At 46.9% G+C, this 18,360-nt stretch overlaps 1 protein-coding gene across 3 annotated transcripts in view; it reads left to right on the forward strand.

Annotated features, from left to right (window-relative positions):
* LOC147108053 (CUGBP Elav-like family member 4) overlaps positions 1-18,360 on the forward strand; it is a 520,783-nt gene that overhangs the window by 39,889 nt on the left and 462,534 nt on the right. The window lies entirely within an intron of this gene.

An 18,360-nucleotide genomic window follows, 5' to 3' on the forward strand; every position in this document is an offset into this window, starting at 1 on the left:
ATGCTAGATCAATTGTTAATTTAAATCTGAGATTGATAGATTTTTGTTAACCAAAGGTATTAAGGGATATGGGGCAAAGGCGGGTATATGGAGCTAGGTCACAGATCAGCCATGATCTCATTGAATAGCGGAAGAGGCTCGAGGGGCTAAATGGCCTACTCCTGTTCCTATATTCCTATGCAGCCTCTCCACAACAAGGAAACCAATCTCAATTGTACCTTAAATGTAGACACTTGCATTGCGATCCAAAAATAATTCATTGTGCGTCACGACTTGAGATGTTTGGACGAAGCTATCAGGCTGCAAATGTTTTTTTTTCCCTCTTCCTAATGACAAAAGAGATTGCGAGCCCATACCGCGAGGCTGAGCTCACAATCTGGGCTGACACTCCGGCGAGGTACTGAGGGTGTGCTGCACTGTCAGTGTGCCATCTCTTCGGATAAGACATTAAACCAAGGAACCATCTGCCGGTTCTGGTAGATTTTAAAGAGTCCACGCAGGCAGTTCTCCTGGTGTCCTGGCCAACATTTTCCTTTCTCACCCAACGCAACCAAAATAAACAGATTAACTGGATATGTGTCTCAGTGCTGATTTTACGGAATCTTGCTATGCTTAAAAGGGCTGCTGCGTGCAGTAAGAACCGCCATCGCGTTTCAAAGCAGTTTGTTTTTTGTGAAGCTCTTTGTGACGATTCTGAGCGACGTGTCAGTGTGCTGCAGAAGTGCAAGTCTTTTTTTAAGCATTCCTTTGTACAGCGCTTTTCCCTGCTCTGTATCAAGTTTCCCTTTTTTCCAATAGATTTAACCACATTAGATTCCTAGCAGAAGTCGATTCTGTATATCAGTGGCTTGGTAATTTGTGTACTGGGACACTACACGGCGGAATAATGGGATATAAATACAGGCCAACCACTTTCACCCCCCCCCCCCCGGTCCTGCCATTCGTGACAGGCCCTTGAAAACAGTCAACTGCTGAAAACTGCATCATAATCTACTGCGGCTGCAGCACAAACAGTGCAAATGGGGGTGGGAAAAGCTGATGCCTGCGCGGAAAGTGGTTGGTTTCAGCTGCCGAGGCCCCAAGCTCTGGAATTCCCTCCCTAAACCTCTCCGCCTCTCTCTCCTCCTTTAAGACGCTCCTTAAAACCTACCTCTTTTGGTCACCTGCCCCAATATCTCCTAATATGGCTCGGTGTCAAATTTTGTCTGATAACGCTTGCTGTGGAGCGCCTTGGGACGTTTTACTATATTAAAGGTGCTATATAAATGCAAGTTGTTGTTGGTTGACAACTATGGATATAAGTTTGTTTTGTGGTTCCCTCATCTTTGCCTTTGTTACCTCTAGACTTGACTATTCCAACACACTCCTGGCTGGCCTCCCACATTCCACCCTACGTAAACTTGAGGTCATCCAAAACTCGGCTGCCCGTGTCCTAACTCGCACTAAGTCCCGGTCACCCATCACCTCTGTTGCTCGCTGACCTACATTGGTTCCTGGTTAAGCAACGCCTCGATTTCAAAATTCTCAATCTTGTTTTCAAACCCCTCCATGGCCTCCTCGCCCCTCCCTATCTCTGTAATCTCCTCCAGCCCCACAACCCCCCCAAAATATCTGCGCTCCTCTAATTCTGCCCTCCTGATTATAATCGCTCAACCATTGGTAGCCATGCCTTCTGTTGCCTAGGCCCTAAGCTCTGGAATTCCCTGCCTAAATCTCTCCGCCTCGCTACCTCTCTTTCCTCCTTTAAGACGCTCCTTAAAACCTACCTCTTTGACCAAGCTTTTGGTCACCTGCCCTAATTTATCCTTATGCGGCTCGGTGTCAAATCTTTTTGTCTTAGAACACTCCTGTGAAGTGCCTTCGGATGTTCAACTACGTTAAAGGCGCTATGTAAATGCAAGCTGTTGTTGTTCCAATCCCCACCGATGGCACATCCCTGATCTGATTCAAGAGGAGTGGAGTGATTTAGTTCTCTTGTTGCAATGCTGAAAGCTGTGTTTACAGTCTGTCGATAGACTAATAGTTAGATATTTTTTCACTCTAGTGCTTGGTAAGTGTTTCTCCAAAGAGAAAAAAATAACTTGTAAAGTGCTGTGATTTCTCCCCCAGTCTCCACTGCTAATGCTGTGGTGCTACCAAACTCTTCAGCCGTGGTTCAGAAGTCGTGGGTTCGAGTCCCACTCCAGAGGCTTGAGCGCGAAAATCTTGGCCGACACTCCAGTGCAGTACTGAAGGAGTGCTGCACTGTCGGAGGTGCTGTCTTTCGGATGAAGCGTTAAACCGAGGCCCTTTCTGCTCCCTCAGGTGGACGTAAAAGATCCCATGGCACTATTTTGAAGAAGAGCAGGGGAGATATCCCCGGTGTCCTGGGCCAATATTTATCCCTCAACCGACACCTAAAAACAGATGATCTGGTCATTATCACATTGCTGTTTGTGGGAGCTTGCTGTGCGCAAATTGGCTGCCGCTCTTCCTACATTACAACCATGACTACACTTTGAAAGTACTTCATTGGCTGTAAAGTGCTTTCAGACATCCTGAAGTCTTCCTTATCTTTCTGCAGCATTCAAATGGCAGCAGCCCTGCCTAAAAGCTTCCCTAGCATGGTGATTAACACCAATTTAAAGTTTGCAAATTGCTCTGTCACGCATCGACAATGTCGTTAATAAGATGCCCTTCCCTCCCCCCACCCCCGCTGTCAATTTACTGAAGTACTCTTCCCCAATCGCCCAGCAAATTTATCTAATCAGGTGCTGATCCATACAGAATAGGAGGTCCTAGGCTTCATCTCTTGTCTGTGATGTATTAGCTGCTGTCAACCAGGTTGGTAGTTGGGGGTTACGCAATTGACCTCAGCATGTTAAAGAAAGTTGGCCAGGGTTCTCAGTCCTGATCACTATCTGTGGAAAGTTACACAGGATACACGACACAGAAACAGGCCATTCAGCCCAACCAGTCCATGCCGGCGTTTATGCTCCACTCGAGCCTCCTCCCGTCTTTCCTCATCTAATTCTATCAGCGTAACCCTCTATTCCCTTCTCCCTCATATGCTTATCTAACCTCCCCTTAAAGGCATCTATACGATTCGCTTCAACCACTCGCTGTGGTAGCGAGTTCCACATTCTCACCACTCTCTGGGTAAAGAAGTTTCTCCTGAATTCCCTATTGGATTTCTTGGTGACTATCTTATATTGAGGCCTCTAGTTATGCTCTTCCCCACAAGTGGAAACATTCTCTCTGTATTCACTCTATCAAAACCTTTCATAATTTTATTGACCTCTATTAAGTCACCCCTCAGCCTTCTTTCTAGAGAAAAGAGCCCCAGCCTGTTCACCCTTTCCTGGTATGTATACCCTCGCATTTCTGGTATCATCCTTGTAAATCTTCTCCGCACCCTCTCCAGTGCCTCTGGATCCTTTTTATAATATGGTGACCGGAACTATACGCAGTACTCTAACTGTGGTCTAACCAAGGTTCGATACAGGTTTAGCATAACTTCTCTGCTTTGCAATTCTATCCCTCTAGAAATAAACCCTAGTGCAATTTGAAAACTTTAAATTGGTGTTAATCACCATGTTGGGGACATTTTTAGGTAGGGCTGCTGCCAGTTGAATGCTGAAAAAAGAAAAGAAAGACTTGCACGACCTCAAGCCGTCCCAAAGTGCTTTACAGCCAATGAAGTGTGTGCGTGTGTTTAGATATTACGTGAAAACTGGATTAGGCTTGCCTGTTAAGCTCACTGTGGTCAGGTAGCTTACTGATACTTAACACTGCTCATTCATGAAGAGTGGTAAAATTGGGTGAGATATGGGAGAGAATCATTGAATGATTACAGCACGGAAGGCGGCCATTCGGCCCATCGAGCCCGTGCCGACTCTCAGCTAGTCCCACTCCCCTGCCCTTTCCCCGTAGCCCTGCAAAAAATTTTCCTTCAGATACTTATCCAATTCCCTTTTGAAAGATAAGATTGAATCTGCCTCCACCACCCTTTCAGGCAGTGCATTCCAGATCTTAACCACTTGCTGCGTAAAAATGTTTTTTCTTATGTCATCTTTGGTTCTTTTGCCAATCACCTTAAATCTGTGTCCTCTGGTTCTCGACCCTTTTGCCAATGGGAACAGTTTCTCTCTATCTACTCTGTCTAGACCCCTCATGATTTTGAACACCTCTATCAAATCTCCTCTCAACCTTCTCTGCTCCAAGGAGAACAACCCCAGCTTCTCCAGTCTATTAACGTAACTGAAGTCCCTCATCCCTGGAGTCATTCTTGCAAATCTTTTCTGTACCTTCTCTAAGGCCTTCACATCCTTCCTAAAGTGTGGTACTCAGAATTGGACACAATACTCCAGTTGGGGCTGAACCAGTGTTTTATACAGGTTCGTCATAATTTCCACACTTTTGTACTTTTTACCTCTATTTATGAAGCCCATGATCCCATAAGCCTTTCTAACTGCTTTCTCAACTTACCCTGCCACCTTCAATGATTTGTGCACACATACCCCTAGGTCTCTCTGTTTGTGCACCCCCTTTAGTATTGTAGCATTTAGTTTATATGTCCGCTCCTCATTATTCCTGCCAAAATGTATCACTTTGCACTTTTCTGCATTAAATTTCATCTGCCATGTGTCTGCCCATTTCACCAGCCTGTCTATGTCTTCCTGAAGTCTATCACTCTCCTCCTCACTGTTCACTATACTTCCAGGATTTGTGGCATATGCAAATTTTGAAATTGTGCCCTATACACCCACGTCCAAATCATTAATATATATCAAGAAAAGCATTGGTCCCAGTACCGACCCCTGGGGAACACCACTGTATACCTTCCTCCAGTCCGAAAAACAACCGTTCACCACTACTCTCTGTTTCCTGTCACTTAACCAATTCCGTATCCAGGCTGCCACTGTCCCTTTTATTCCATGGGCTTCAACTTTGCTGGCAAGTCTATTATGTGGCACTTTGTTGAACACCTTTTGGAAATCCATGTACACCACGTCAACCGCATTACCCTCATCAACCTTCTCTGTTACCTCATCAAAAAACTCGATCAAGTTAGTTAAACACGATTTGCCTTTAACAAATCCATGCTGGCTTTCCTTAATTAATCCACACTTGTCCAAGTGACTGTTAATTTTGTCCCTGATTACTGTTTCTAAAAGCTTCCCCACTACCGAGGTTAAACTGACTGGCCTGTAGTTGCTGGGTTTATCTTTACACCCTTTTTTGAACAATGGTGTAACATTTGTAATTCTCCAGTCCTCTGGCACCACCCCTGTATCCATGGAGGATTGAAATATTATGACCAGTACCTCCGCAATTTACGCCCTCAATTCCCTCAGCATCCTAGGATGCATCCCATCTGCTCCTGGTGACTTATCTACTTTAAGTACAGCCAGCCTTTCTAATATCTCTTCTTTATCAATTTTTATCCTATCAAGTGTCTCCATTACCTCCTCCTTCACTACGTCTATGGCAATCTTTGATTCCAGTTTACCCAGGCCAGATCTGTTCTCATCCCACTGAAATTGGCTTTTCCCCAGTTAAACATTTTTACTCTAGATTGCTCCCTGTCCTTTACCATAGCTAATCTAAGCCTTATGATACTATGATCACTGTTCCCTAAATGTTCACCTCCTGACACTTGCTCCACTTGACCCACCTCATTCCCCAGAACCAGATCCAGCAATGCCTCCTCCCTCGTCAGGCCAGAAACATACTGATCAAGAAAGTTCTCCTGAACACAGAAATTCTTTCCCTTCTCTGCCCTTAACACTATTACGATCCCAGTCTATATTAGGATAACTGAAGTCCCCCATTATCACTACTCTGTAGTTTTTGCACCTCTCTGTAATTTCTCTGCAAAGTTGCTCTTCCATATCTTTCCCATTAGTTGGTGGTCTATAGAATACACCTAGTAGTGTAATGACACCTCTACTGTTTCTTAACTCTAGCCATATAGATTCTGTCCTTGACCCCTCCAGGACATCCTCTCTCTCCAGCACTGTAACATTCTCCTTAACCAATACCTTCAAAAACCTCCTATCTTTCCTTCCCTATCTTTCCTGAACACTTTATAACCAGGAATATTTAATACCCAATCCTGCTTTTTTTCAGCCAAGATCTCAGTTATTGCCACAACATCATATTCCCATGTGGCTATTTGTGCCTGCAGCTCACTTACCTTGTTTACTACGCTTCGTGCGTTCACATACATACACTGTAAACCCATCTTAAACCATCCTGGATTCTCTCTTAGTTTGACCCCACCTAATACCTTACTATTTCTTACTTTAGTGTTCTCTGCCTCTCCCAATCCTTTGAGCAATTTATTTCCCCTTTCTAATGTTACATCCTGGTGCCCAGCCCCCTGCCAAATTAGTTTAAATCCTCCCCAACAGCACTAGCAAACCTTCCCGCGAGGATATTGGTTCCAGCCCTGTTGAGGTGCAACCCGTCCGGTCTGCACAGGTCCCACCTCCCCCAGAACCAGTCCCAATACCCCAGGAATCTAAAGACCTCCCTCCTGCACCATCTCTCCAGCCACGCATTCATCTGCTCTATCCTCCTATTTCTGTACTCACTCACGTGTGGCACCGGGAGCAATCCGGAGATTACTACCTTTTGAGGTCCTGCTTTTTAATCTCTTTCCTAGCTCCCTAAAATCTGCCTGCAGGACCTCATCCCTCTTTCTATCTATGTCGTTGGTACCAATATGGACCACAACCTCTGGCTGTTCACCCTCCCCCCTCAGAATGTTCTGCAGCTGCTCAGAGACATCCTTAACCCCGGCACCAGGGAGGCAACATACCATCCTGGAATCACGTCTGCGGCTGCAGAAACGCCTGTCTGCTCCCCTAACTATCGAATGCCCTACCACTTTTGCTCTCCCACTCTTCTTCCTTCCCCCTTGGACAGCTGAGCCACCCGTGGTGCCACGGACTTGGCTCTGGTTGTACTCCCCAGAGGAACCATCGCCCTCACCAGTAATCAGAACCGAATACTGGTTGGACAGCGAGATGCACTCAGGGTCCTCCTCTTCTGTCCCGCGGTCACCTATTCCCTCTCTGCCTGCACACTCATTATCTGTGGGGTGACCACCTCCTGAAAGGTGCACCGCAGTGTTGCCAGCTGCTGCTCAAGCTCCGAAGCCTGGAGCTCGAGTTACTCCAGCTGACGACACCTGCTGCACACGTGGTTGTCCAGGTCACGGGAAGCATCCTGGATTTCCCACACGGCACAGGACGTGCATTCCGTGGGACTGAGGTGCCCTGCATGCCTCTATTTATTAGGCTAATAACTAACTTACAGAAATAAACTTAAGACTAAGGGGGAAGAATTTGGTTGATTTGCGCCTCACGTTAGCGCCTGGGCGTGGCGCCGCTAACGCCTCCCACGAAATTCAGTGGGAGGTTATCGGTGACGGTAACCATTAGCGCCCTGTGGCGCTGCGCCGCCGGCGATGACGACATCGCCGTGCGCAGCACCCCGCTCACACCCCAGCTGCGATCTTCGGTAGTGCCCCCGACTTACCGCCCGACACTATGTCCGACAGGGTCAGGGGGGCCTACCTGCGGCCGGGGGGGGGGGCACAAATTAAAGGGAAGGTGCCAGGCGGCCATTTTTGTTGCTGGCACCTGCTCGCTTTGCCGTCCCCGGCCTCCTGACCAGCACCCCCCTCGCGTGAGCCCGGCACTTTTCTTGAGTGCCAGGCTCTTTTGCTGGCACTCTGATCCCTGGTAGCCCAGCTGGGCCCCGGGTTGCGCTGCGCAAGGTCCCTCCCCTTTAAGAAGGGGAGGAAGGCCTGCAGCACCGCAGCACGACGTGCCGCGATATTCCCTCGCAGCGCCCCAAGAGGGAGGCGGGACACTTTCAGTAGCGCCCCGCTTCCCTCTTGGGGCGCTACCGATGAATTTCGGCCGCGGGGGGGGAACGCCAATTTTTTCAGGGTGCTAAAAGTAGCACCCCGGCGAAGTTAGTGCCCCAAAGGGGGCACTACTCAATTTTTTCCCCCTAAGAGTCTTAAACGTCGGGCCTACCTTTATCTCCGGCTGCTTCTCTCGCTCCCTTAGCTAAAGTCTTTACTCACACAATTATCTCTAGTTATATTAATTAGTTTATCTAGTTACGTTAGAGAGAATAAAACACTAATAATACTCAGCCACCAATCAGCTACCTGCAGTCCTGTGACCTCACTCCTTGCTCTTGCTGTTCTTTTGCCCCGGGCTCTTTATCCTGCGCTGCCGATTCCTTTCGGGTGGAGATCTTCCCAGGGGCGTGACTCAAAAACCTTCAGGGGAGAAGAAAGGGAGAAAAAATTGTTAACTGTATGAAGCATATGGAAGTTAAATGAAGGCTGTGTACACGTCATATCAAGGCCTGGGGTGAATCTGCTACTGTGGGATCCTCTAACTCCGTGGGGAAGGAAATTGGACCTCGTTGTACCCATTTGTGAAACGGGGGCAAAAAGGCCCGATTTCGTGAGGATATGTCCTGTGCCTCAAGGGCATCTGAAATACGTTCAACGCCATTTTGACTCGTGTGGCCACCTTAAACTGGTATTCGGCCCCTTGAAATGCTAATCAGAGGCCCAACGCCTTTTTAAAAAACCCCTATTGGAACTTGGCCAGCACCGAATGGAGCAAGTTTTCCTATTCTCACTGCGGCACAGCTAATGGTCTTTAAAGAGGGACCGCTGGCAGCTGAACAACAAAAAAGGTACGATAGCAAAATACTGTAGATGCTGGCAATCCGAAATAACAACAGAAAATGCTGGAAAAACTCAGCAGGCCAGGCAACATCCGTGGAGAGAAATTAGAGTCGACGTTTCGGGTCAAACCGTTTTCAAAACTGGAAAGGAAATGAAATAGATCGAAAGGCAGGGCTGCGATAGAACAAAAGAAGTAAAGAGACATTAAGAGGTACGTTTCTTCTTTTTAAATTTGCCTTCATGTGGAGCCAGGAGGAGCAGAAGTGCTCCACAGCACTCCGTGAGGTCTGCTGCTGGCATCACGGCTGGCCCAAATTGGCGGGGGAACCGGTCAGTCAGTGAGCGGCCTCTGGTTGCCCAATTGACATCTGCAGCTTGCTGGAATCATGCTGACGAGGCCCGAGGCCCAATTCTGCACGTGCCTTGGGGCCTCTGGCTTCTGGCTTCTGCGTTCCGAGCACATTGCAAATTTCGGGTTCGAAAGTGAGCCTGTACCAATTTTCTAGCCCAGAGTTACTTCAGTGCGTCTGTCTTACTGAAATGAGGTCATGGAATGTTGTGTGGAACATGATTGGTCCCTGAGCTGCTGGGGGCCATGGAATTGCCCTGCCCAGGAAAGTAAGCAATCAAGGATGATTAATGTAGGATAGATAGAGATTCTGGAGTTTTGCCTGATTTAATTTTGACGGTGAGCGGAGAGAAACCGTCGAGGACCTTCTTTACTCAGGAGATGAACTGGGCTGGGTCGGGTACAAGATTACATGTGGTCCGTGGAAGGAGCAAGCGTGATAGGCCGAGTGGCCTTTCCTCATTTCATGCTTTCTTATGTTCTTTAGTTGCCTGAGACTTGCCCACTTGTGATAAAAGGAGAAGACCTCAAACGCTGGAAACTGAAATAAAACCAGAAAATTTTCGGGTATTGACCTGTCGTCAGAACCTTAACCCATCTCTTCTCTTTGCAGAGGCCAACGGACACGGCGTGACTTTCCTGTTTTTTGTAAATCACTTGTTACGAAGGCAAGATTGACAATGCAATATTTTTTTATTGCCATCTTCCTGCCTCCTTACCCCAGGCAGTGTACCAAGCAGACTGGCAGAGAGCTGACAAATCAGTCCTGGGACTCGAACCAGCAATCCCACCTCCCACGTCTAACACAAGGCCAGTGACCCCACCTCTAAAACAAAGATTCTCACCGCCCATTGATTCCTTGGATGAGAGGGTTGTCCTATGATGAGAGATTGTGTAGAATGGGCCGATACTCTCTGGAGTTTAGAAGAATGAGAGGTGATCTCATTGAAACATACAAGATTCTGAGGGGGATTGACAGGGTAGATGCTGAGAGGTTGTTTTCCCCTGGCTGGAATGTCTAGAACCAGGGGGCACAGTCTCAGGATAAGGGGTCGGCCATTTAAGACTGAGATGAGGAGGAATTTCTTTACTCAGAGGGTTGTGAATCTTTGGAATTCTCTGCCCCAGAGGGCTGTGAATGCTGAGTCTTTGAGTATATTCAAGGTTGAGATCGATAGATTTTTGGACTCTAGGGGAATTGAGGGATGTGGAGATCGGGCAGGAAAGTGGCGTTGAGGTCAATGATCAGCCATGATCTTATTGAATGGCGGAGCAGGCTCGAGGGGCCGTATGGCCTGCTCCTGCTCTTATTTCTTATGTTCTTATGTAAGCTCTGTTTCCTAATATTTAGCTTCTACCATTTGCACCATTTTGAAGCCAGGTTCTTGGTCTGAGAATGGTGATGGTTTTTAGATTAAACTCCTCTCTTCCATTATGGAGGATCATCTCAGAAAGTCTTATGCAGGTGTCTGAAGGGACTCTCAAAATGTCCTTTAATTATTTCTTATAAGTATTCTAGGACACTGCCAGATATAAATCAGCCCTGGAGGCTATGAAATGCCCTTTGCAGCTTTGCTTTTGGAAATCTACATCTTTCCATCATTCTGAAGATTTGAAAAAGAGAATGAGAATTTTAAAATCGAGGCAGCCTTCAAGTTGTTGTGATATTTCAGGTGTGGGAGACCAGTCTTCCTCCAGTCACTAATGTGACCGAAAGCGTCGGTCTGAGTATAAAATGGGAAACCCGCTTCACGCACATAACAAATATTTTGCTCACATTAGCGGCCTAAGGGAAATATACCTCATCCGTGTTAACCCACTGCAGACACAATCGATATGTGCAACACCAAGGAAAGCCCTTCGCTTGTGCAGTGAAGTGCGCCTTAGGTCAGTGGGAAAGCTGCCAAACTCGTTACTGTTAACAGAACGTCCCGTTGAGTAGAATTGGGTCCTCCTCCTAGGCTAGTCCTCGTTTTAGAAGGACGGCACCTTCACTAGGAAGTGCGTGGGAAGCCTTTTATTCAGTTTGTTGATAAACAAACAAAGCGGCGATGTGATGTTGTTCCGTGATTAAAAATAACCCACAATTGCCCTAACACATTTTCATGAAGACGGTCCCTCTTTGCGGGCAGTTGAATCTTGGAAACCAGAAGTTTGCTGCTTTTAAGAAAGAAATAGATTATGGATGAGGATTCTGATTGAATTGGCATTTCCAAAGATTAGCGATCCAGACAGTTTATTGGTGATCTCAGTAACGCGATGGTCGAGCAGCTGAATTTCAACATTAGCAGACGACCCTTGAAGAAAATATATTTTACACGGCGAATGATTGGACGTCTAAAATGAGTGGCTGTCTTTGAGTGAAATTGAGTGCTGCACTGGCCTTGTTTAAAGTGCAGGGAATTTTAAAACGGGATCATAATTTTCTTTGGAATTCTGCAGGAGGGAACGGAGAGGGGTGGTGGGGGTGGTGGGGGGGTGTGGGGAGGTTTTTGGGCACTTTGCCGTTCTGCCAGGATCAGGTAAGCATGTTTAGCTGGCTCCTGCTGTGCTCAAACAGCTGTCACTAGGCTATGTGGGCATGACAGAGCCTGCAGGCTGTTGACAGATTGTGGTGCCCATGAGTCATACTCACGTGGATGATTTACTCCTCACAGATAAACAAGTACAGGAACCTTTATGTCCCTTTATCTCGGTGGAATTGAAAGCTGATTTCCTTTTTAAAGTCAGTGCTATTTTGGGACACATGAGTGGCAGCACCGTTTCCTCCCCTTTAAGGAACCAAACATTTGGAAGTACAGGGATTTAACTTTAATAACATTTGTGTTTTTCTCTGTAAATTATATTTTGTTGTTGTTGTACAAGCAGTGAGTGTTGACACCATTAAATGGGTCCGAGGAGTTACTGAGCCCAGCAGCATAAGGGAGCTCAATAATCATTAGTGATACTCTCATTAAACCCAACTAAATGATGTTCTTATGTTATATTGTTTATAAGGTTCTCAATAATGGAGTGATAAATGAAAAACAACTAGATTTATTATAGTTGAAAAGACCGTTACTTACACCTAATGCTTACAACTTCCTCCTTGTAGACTGACCGAATATAGTACAGATCTAAACAGGTCTAACATTTCCTAATTACATTGTTGTTGCAGTACTTATAGAATCATAGCATTGTATATATGCTTACAATCTCTATCTTGTAGACTGATTGACTTCGGTATGGATCTAACCAGTTGCCTAATTACAACAGTGAGGCAGCACATATTGGTGTTCTCGGGATCATACAAATTACAGCACAGAAGAAGACCATTCAGCCCATCGAGCCTGTGCCATGCTAATTCTTCAACTTCAATCCCATTTCGCTGCCCTTTTCCGAAAAGGGAACACGTCTAAATTCTCAAGCAGATGCATGATTATAAATGATGTGTTTACATTCTGCTGCAACATATCCCAGCCACTTCATAGAGTGATACAGGACAGAAGGAGGCCATTCGGCCCATTGTGCCGGTGCCGGCTCTTTGGGAGAGCTCTCCAATTAGTCCCACTCCCACCCCTGCTCTTTCCCCCGTAGCCCTGTAAATTTTTCCCTTCAAATATTTATCCAGTTCTCTTTTGAATGTTATTATTGAATCTGCTTCCTCCACCCTTTCAGGCAGCGCATTCCCGATCACAACAACTTGCTGCGTAAAAATATGTTTCCTCATGTCGCCTCTGGTTCTGCTGCCAATCACCTTAAATCTGTTTTATTTTTATTCGTTTATGGAATGTGGGCGTCGCTGGCAAGGCCGGCATTTATTGCCCATCCGTAATTGCCCTTGAGAAGGTGGTGGTGAGCCGCCTTCTTGAACCGCTGCAGTCCGTGTGGTGACGATACTCCCACAGTGCTGTTAGGGAGGGAGTTCCAGGATTTTGACCCAGCGACTATGAAGGATCGGCGATATACTTCTAAGTCAGGATGGTGTGTGACTTGGAGGGGAACTTGTAGGTGGTGGTGTTCCTATCCGCCTGCTGCCCTTGTCCTTCTAGGTGGTAGAGGTCACGGGTTTGGGAGGTGCTGCCGAAGCAGCCTTGGCGAGTTACTGCAGTGCATCTTGTAGATGGTACACACTGCAGATACGGTACGCCGGTGGTGGAGGAAGTGAATGTTTAAGGTGGTGGATGGGGTGCTAATCAAGCAGGCTGCTTTGTCCTGGATGGTGTCGAGCTTCTTGAGTGTTGTTGGAGCTGCACTCATCCAGGCAAGTGGAGAGTATTCCATCACACTCCTGACTTGTGCCTTGTAGATGGTGGAAATGCTTTGGGGAGTCAGGAGGTGAGACACTCGCCGCAAAATACCCAGCCTCTGACCTGCTCTTGTTGCCACAGTATTTATGTGGCTGGTCCAGTTAAGTTTCTGGTCAATGGTGACCCCCAGGATGCTGATGGTGGGAGATTCGGCGATGGTAATTCCGTCGAATGTCAAGTGAAGGTGGTTAGACTCTCGCTTGTTGGAGATAGTCATTGCCTGGCACTTGTGTGGCGCGACTGTTACCTGCCACTTAACAGCCCAAGCCTGAATGTCGTCCAGGTCTTGTTGCATGCGGGCATGGACTGCTTCATTATCTGAGGAGTTGTGAATGGCATTGAACACTGTGCAGTCACCAATGAACATCCCCATTTCTAACCTTATGCTGGAAGGAAGGTCATTGATGAAGCAGCTGAAGATGGTTGGGCCTAGGACACTGCCCTGAGGAACCTGGTTACTGACCTTTCTGCTACTGGAAACAGTTTCTTCTTATTTACTCTATCAAAACCCCTCATGATTTTGAACACCTCTATCAAATCACCTCTTAACCTTCTCTGCTCTAAGGAGAACAACCCCAGCTTCTCCAATCTCGCCAAATAACTGAAGCCCCTCATCCCTGGTACCATTCTAGTAAATCTCTTCTGCACCCTCTCCAAGGCCTCGACATCCTTCCTAAAGTGCGGCGCCCAGAATTGAACACAATACTCCAGCTGTGGCCTAACCAGTGTTTTATAAAAGTTTAGCATAACTTCCTTGCTTTTGTACTCTATTCCTCTACTAATAAAGCCAATATGCTTTCTTAATAACCTTCTCAACTTGACCTGCCACCTTCAAAGATTTGAGTACACAGGTCACCTCTGTTCCTGCACCCCCTTTAAAATTGTACCCTTTAGTTCATATTGCCTCTCCCCATTTTTCCTACCAAAATGCATCACTTCACACTTCTCTGCGTTAAATTTCATCTGTCCTGTGTCCGCCCATTTCACCAGCCTGTCTGTCCACCTGAGGTCGGCTACTTAATGGATGATGTCATCAGCATTCACTAGTCAAAGAAAAATAGGTGCAATCCTCAAAAAGTCAGAATGGTATTACTCAATAAGAGTTTGTTACAGGCTTGACACTGATGGTGAGTCTCCCTCTTTAAACAAAGAAATTAATAGATGATTAATAAAAGTTATTGCCTAACATTTGAGACCTGTAGTAATAGTGTTACTGCACCAGAATGAAACCCACTCATAACAATATTACAGTTCAATTATTTTTCCTTCTCCTTTCCCAGGATATTTTCTCTTCTCCCCATCCTATTTCCAAAGGCTTTGCTCAGATGCCATCCCACAAAAGCCCTCCATTACCTTGCCCACATGTTTTCCATGTGTGAGCCTCGGCAGTGGGGCCTAGAAATTCATCTCGGGCGGTATCAGATTGGCCGTCCGTTACAAGCAGCGCCTGATGTTCAGTTTCATTGACCGCAATAGACCTGAATCTCAGGCGCTGCGTAGAATGGGCAGCCGATCCGATACCACCCGTTTCGCGCCGCCACCCGAGTCGAATTTCTAGGCCTACATGTCAGAAGGCAATTTAACCACAGGGGGCATCACAACAGAGTCTGATCCTATCTTACACGATGGGCTGGATTTTCTCAACGGAGACGTGCTGGAGGCGGGACTGCTGGTTTCCAGGTTTCAGTCCCGCCCCCAGTGGGCTTACTGGCCAATTAAGGGAAAGCCGGTGACAGATGACGTCAGCGTATGGCGCTTCATCTAACATTTTTGACAGATGAATTGTCAGCATTTGACAGCTTTGAGAAGCTGTCAAACACTGACAATCTCTGTTCTAAGGTGAGCCCTTGCACCCAGGCTCACCAAGACCTCTCTCCTCAGCAGAAAGCAGATGGTTGCTGAATCTGAGAATGTAGCAGCCATTCTGTCATCTCTGCCATTGAGATGAGGAGCCTCCGGATCCTCAACGGTTGAAGCCTGCAGAAAGAAGCAAAGGTAAGGAAACTTTTTCCAACACTTTACACTCACCTCTCATACTTACCTGTCCACACTTGCGCCCATCACTCACCTCTACAGCTGACATCTCACCCCCGCAGACCCACTGCTCACCTCGCTGACCCTGGCGGGGTTTCCCAACGTTGGGAAGCCCGCATCAGCAGGCGTAAAATGGGGAAAAACCTTTTAACTGCCTGTTAGTTAATTGGCACTAATCCCCTTTCCGCCGCTAGGAGACGGGTCCCTGTGCGAGTTGGGGACCCACCTCCCGGGAAGATGGTTCAGAGGTGGGTTGGGGCCCGCTCCCAATTTTTCCCATTTTCCTAGCAGTCCCGCCTCCAAACCCACCTTCTCAGGGCTGGGAAAATCCAGCCCCATGTCTTTTTTGGGGATTTTTTTTTTAGATGGTTTAAGATTTGAACAGAAACAGAATGTAAGAAGTGCCCAATTAGGAGGCTCCTCCACTTTCGCTGAGCAGCTTATTAGTGGGTTCCTTTTTGTCCCTGCTCACAACAGCTGATTGCTACATTCCTTTCTTTCTCTTCCTGCTCCCAACGGCTCATCGTCTTTAAGTGTTGGCTTTGCCCAGTTGGTAGCACTCGTGCCTCGAGAACCAGAAGGTTGTGCATTTAGGGCGTGGGACATGAGTGCATAATCTAGGCTGATCCTTCAGTGCAGTACTGAAGAAGTGCTGCATTGTTGGAGATGCCGTCTTTTGGGTGAGTCATTAAAGCGCGGCTCTGTCTGCCTGCTCCGAAGATCCCATGACACTCTTGAAAGAGCAGAAAGTTCTCCCAGTCCCCTGGCCACCATACTTTCCTCAGCCAACAACACCAAGATTAGTTTAACCCATTCACCCACTACCCCTCTGCTCGTTGACCGGCATTGTCTCCCGGTCCGGCGACGCCTCAGTTTTAAAATTCTCATCCTTGGTTTCACATTCCTCCATGGCCTTGCACCTCCCTACCGCTGTAAGCAACTCCAGCCTTACCACCCTCCGAGATCTCTGCGCTCTTCCAATTCTGGCCTCTTGTGCATTCCCGATTTTATTCGCTCGACCATTGGTGGCCGTGCCATCAGCTGCCTAGGCCCTCAGTTCTGGAACTCCCTGCCTAAACCTCTCCACCTCTCTACCTCTCTCTCCTCCTTTATGGCGTTCCTTAAAACTTACCCTTTTGACCAAGCTTTTGGTCACCGGTCCTACCTAATATCTCCTTATGTGGCTCAGTGTCAAATTTTGTTTGATAATCGCTCCTGTGAAGCGCCTTGGGACGTTTTACTACGTTAAAGGCGCCATATAAATGCAAGTTGTTGTTATTGTTATTGTTGTTAAAGGCGCTATATATTATTGCTGTTTGTAGGACCTTGCTGCGTGCCAAAATGACTGCAATGTTCACTTTCATAACAACCGCACTTCAAAGCAATTCATTATTTGTGAAGCACTTTGAAATGTCCTGAAATATATGATAAGGCAATATAAATGGCCTTTCCCTCGCTGGTCCCAATGCTATTGTGCGGTGCAGTTTCCAGTGAAACCTCAATTACTTAGCTAGCTCCATGATCTGCCAGAGGGTCTCCTTCATTATGGGGGATAATAAAGGTTCCACTGTATAACCAGGCCTGCTGATCCAGCCTCATTCTAAGCCGAACAACTGCACTCTCAAAGGAAAAGAAACTGGGGTGGGAAAAAAAACAATTACAGGAGTGATTTCGCTTAGCATCTTTTGTTAACTTTGTAATGAGGTATTGTTCTTTAAACAATGAGTGCTAGTGACAGCAGTGGGAGAAATGGGCCTGGGAGAGTTACGATGGTCGACTGTTTAACTGAGATGATTTAATAGATTAATCTACATGATGCAATTGCTGAAGCTCGGGGGGTTAATGACCATCTTTGCTCATAATTCATTTTCCTCAATGTGCTGGACTTAGCAACTCCTGCACAAGGCCCTAGGGATGTCATCTTCACTCACTGTTTAAATAAGGATATTTCCTTCAAAAATTCAATAGATAGAAATAAACAGAAAGGTTGCTGGAGTTCATTCAAATTCTTAATAGTTGAAATAATGCAGCGCAGTACTGCCCTTTCACCTCTAGGGTTTGGTTTCAAACCAGTTCACATTGTGCAATGAAAATCCCCTCTCTTTGCTGGCTGTTAAGATCCAAAGTGAAGTGGTTTTTTAAAATTCATTCACGGGATGTGGGCGTCGCTGGCAAATCCAACAGTTATTGTCCATCCCTAGTTGCCCTTGAGAAGGTGGTGGTGAGCCGCCTTCTTCAACCGCTGCAGTCCGTGTGGTGAAGGTGCTGTTAGGGAGGGAGTTCCAGGATTTGGACCCAGCGACGATGAAGGAACGGCGATCTCATAGAGTCATAGGGCTCGAATTTGTTAATGGGGAGCTTTTGGAGGCGGGACTCCCACTTTTTGGGTTGTAGACCCGCCTCCATCGACTTGTGGCCAACCCATGCTACTTTCTCTTGATTGACCTTGTTAAGCTCGCCCAGCGGGCTCAGCAGGCCAATTAAGGGACACCTGGTTACTGGTGACATCAGCGATTGACATTTCATCTGTCAAGAGCTTTTGACAGATGAAAAATCAGCGTTTGACGGCTCTGTGAAGCTGTCAAACACTGACAATCTGTCTTCTAACTTGAGTCCTTCTACTCAGACTCAGTTAGAGATCTCTCCAGGCCAGAAAGCAGAGGCTGCAGCTTCTGACAGTTCAGCGGCCATTCTGCTTTCTGTGCCGGTGAGCTGAGGGACTCCCGAGAACTGAAGGAAGGAAGCCTGCAGGAGAAAGTAAAGGTAAGTAAAACTTATTAAAACACTTTACACTTACCTCTGCACACTTACCTCTGCACACATGCACCCATCACTCACCTGCACAACGGACATCTCGACCCCTCCAACCCCTTCAGACCGACGGTCCGCCTCGCTAACTTGGCGTAGTTTGGAGCCGTCGGACAGCCCACACTTCAGGGCTAAAAATAGGGATTAGGCAAAAAACTGCCTGTTAACAGGCAGTT

The sequence above is a fragment of the Somniosus microcephalus genome, chromosome 13, assembly GCF_052327205.1.
Source record: "Somniosus microcephalus isolate GS21.2 chromosome 13, FLI_Smic_1.0, whole genome shotgun sequence".
Lineage (NCBI taxonomy): Eukaryota > Metazoa > Chordata > Chondrichthyes > Squaliformes > Somniosidae > Somniosus > Somniosus microcephalus.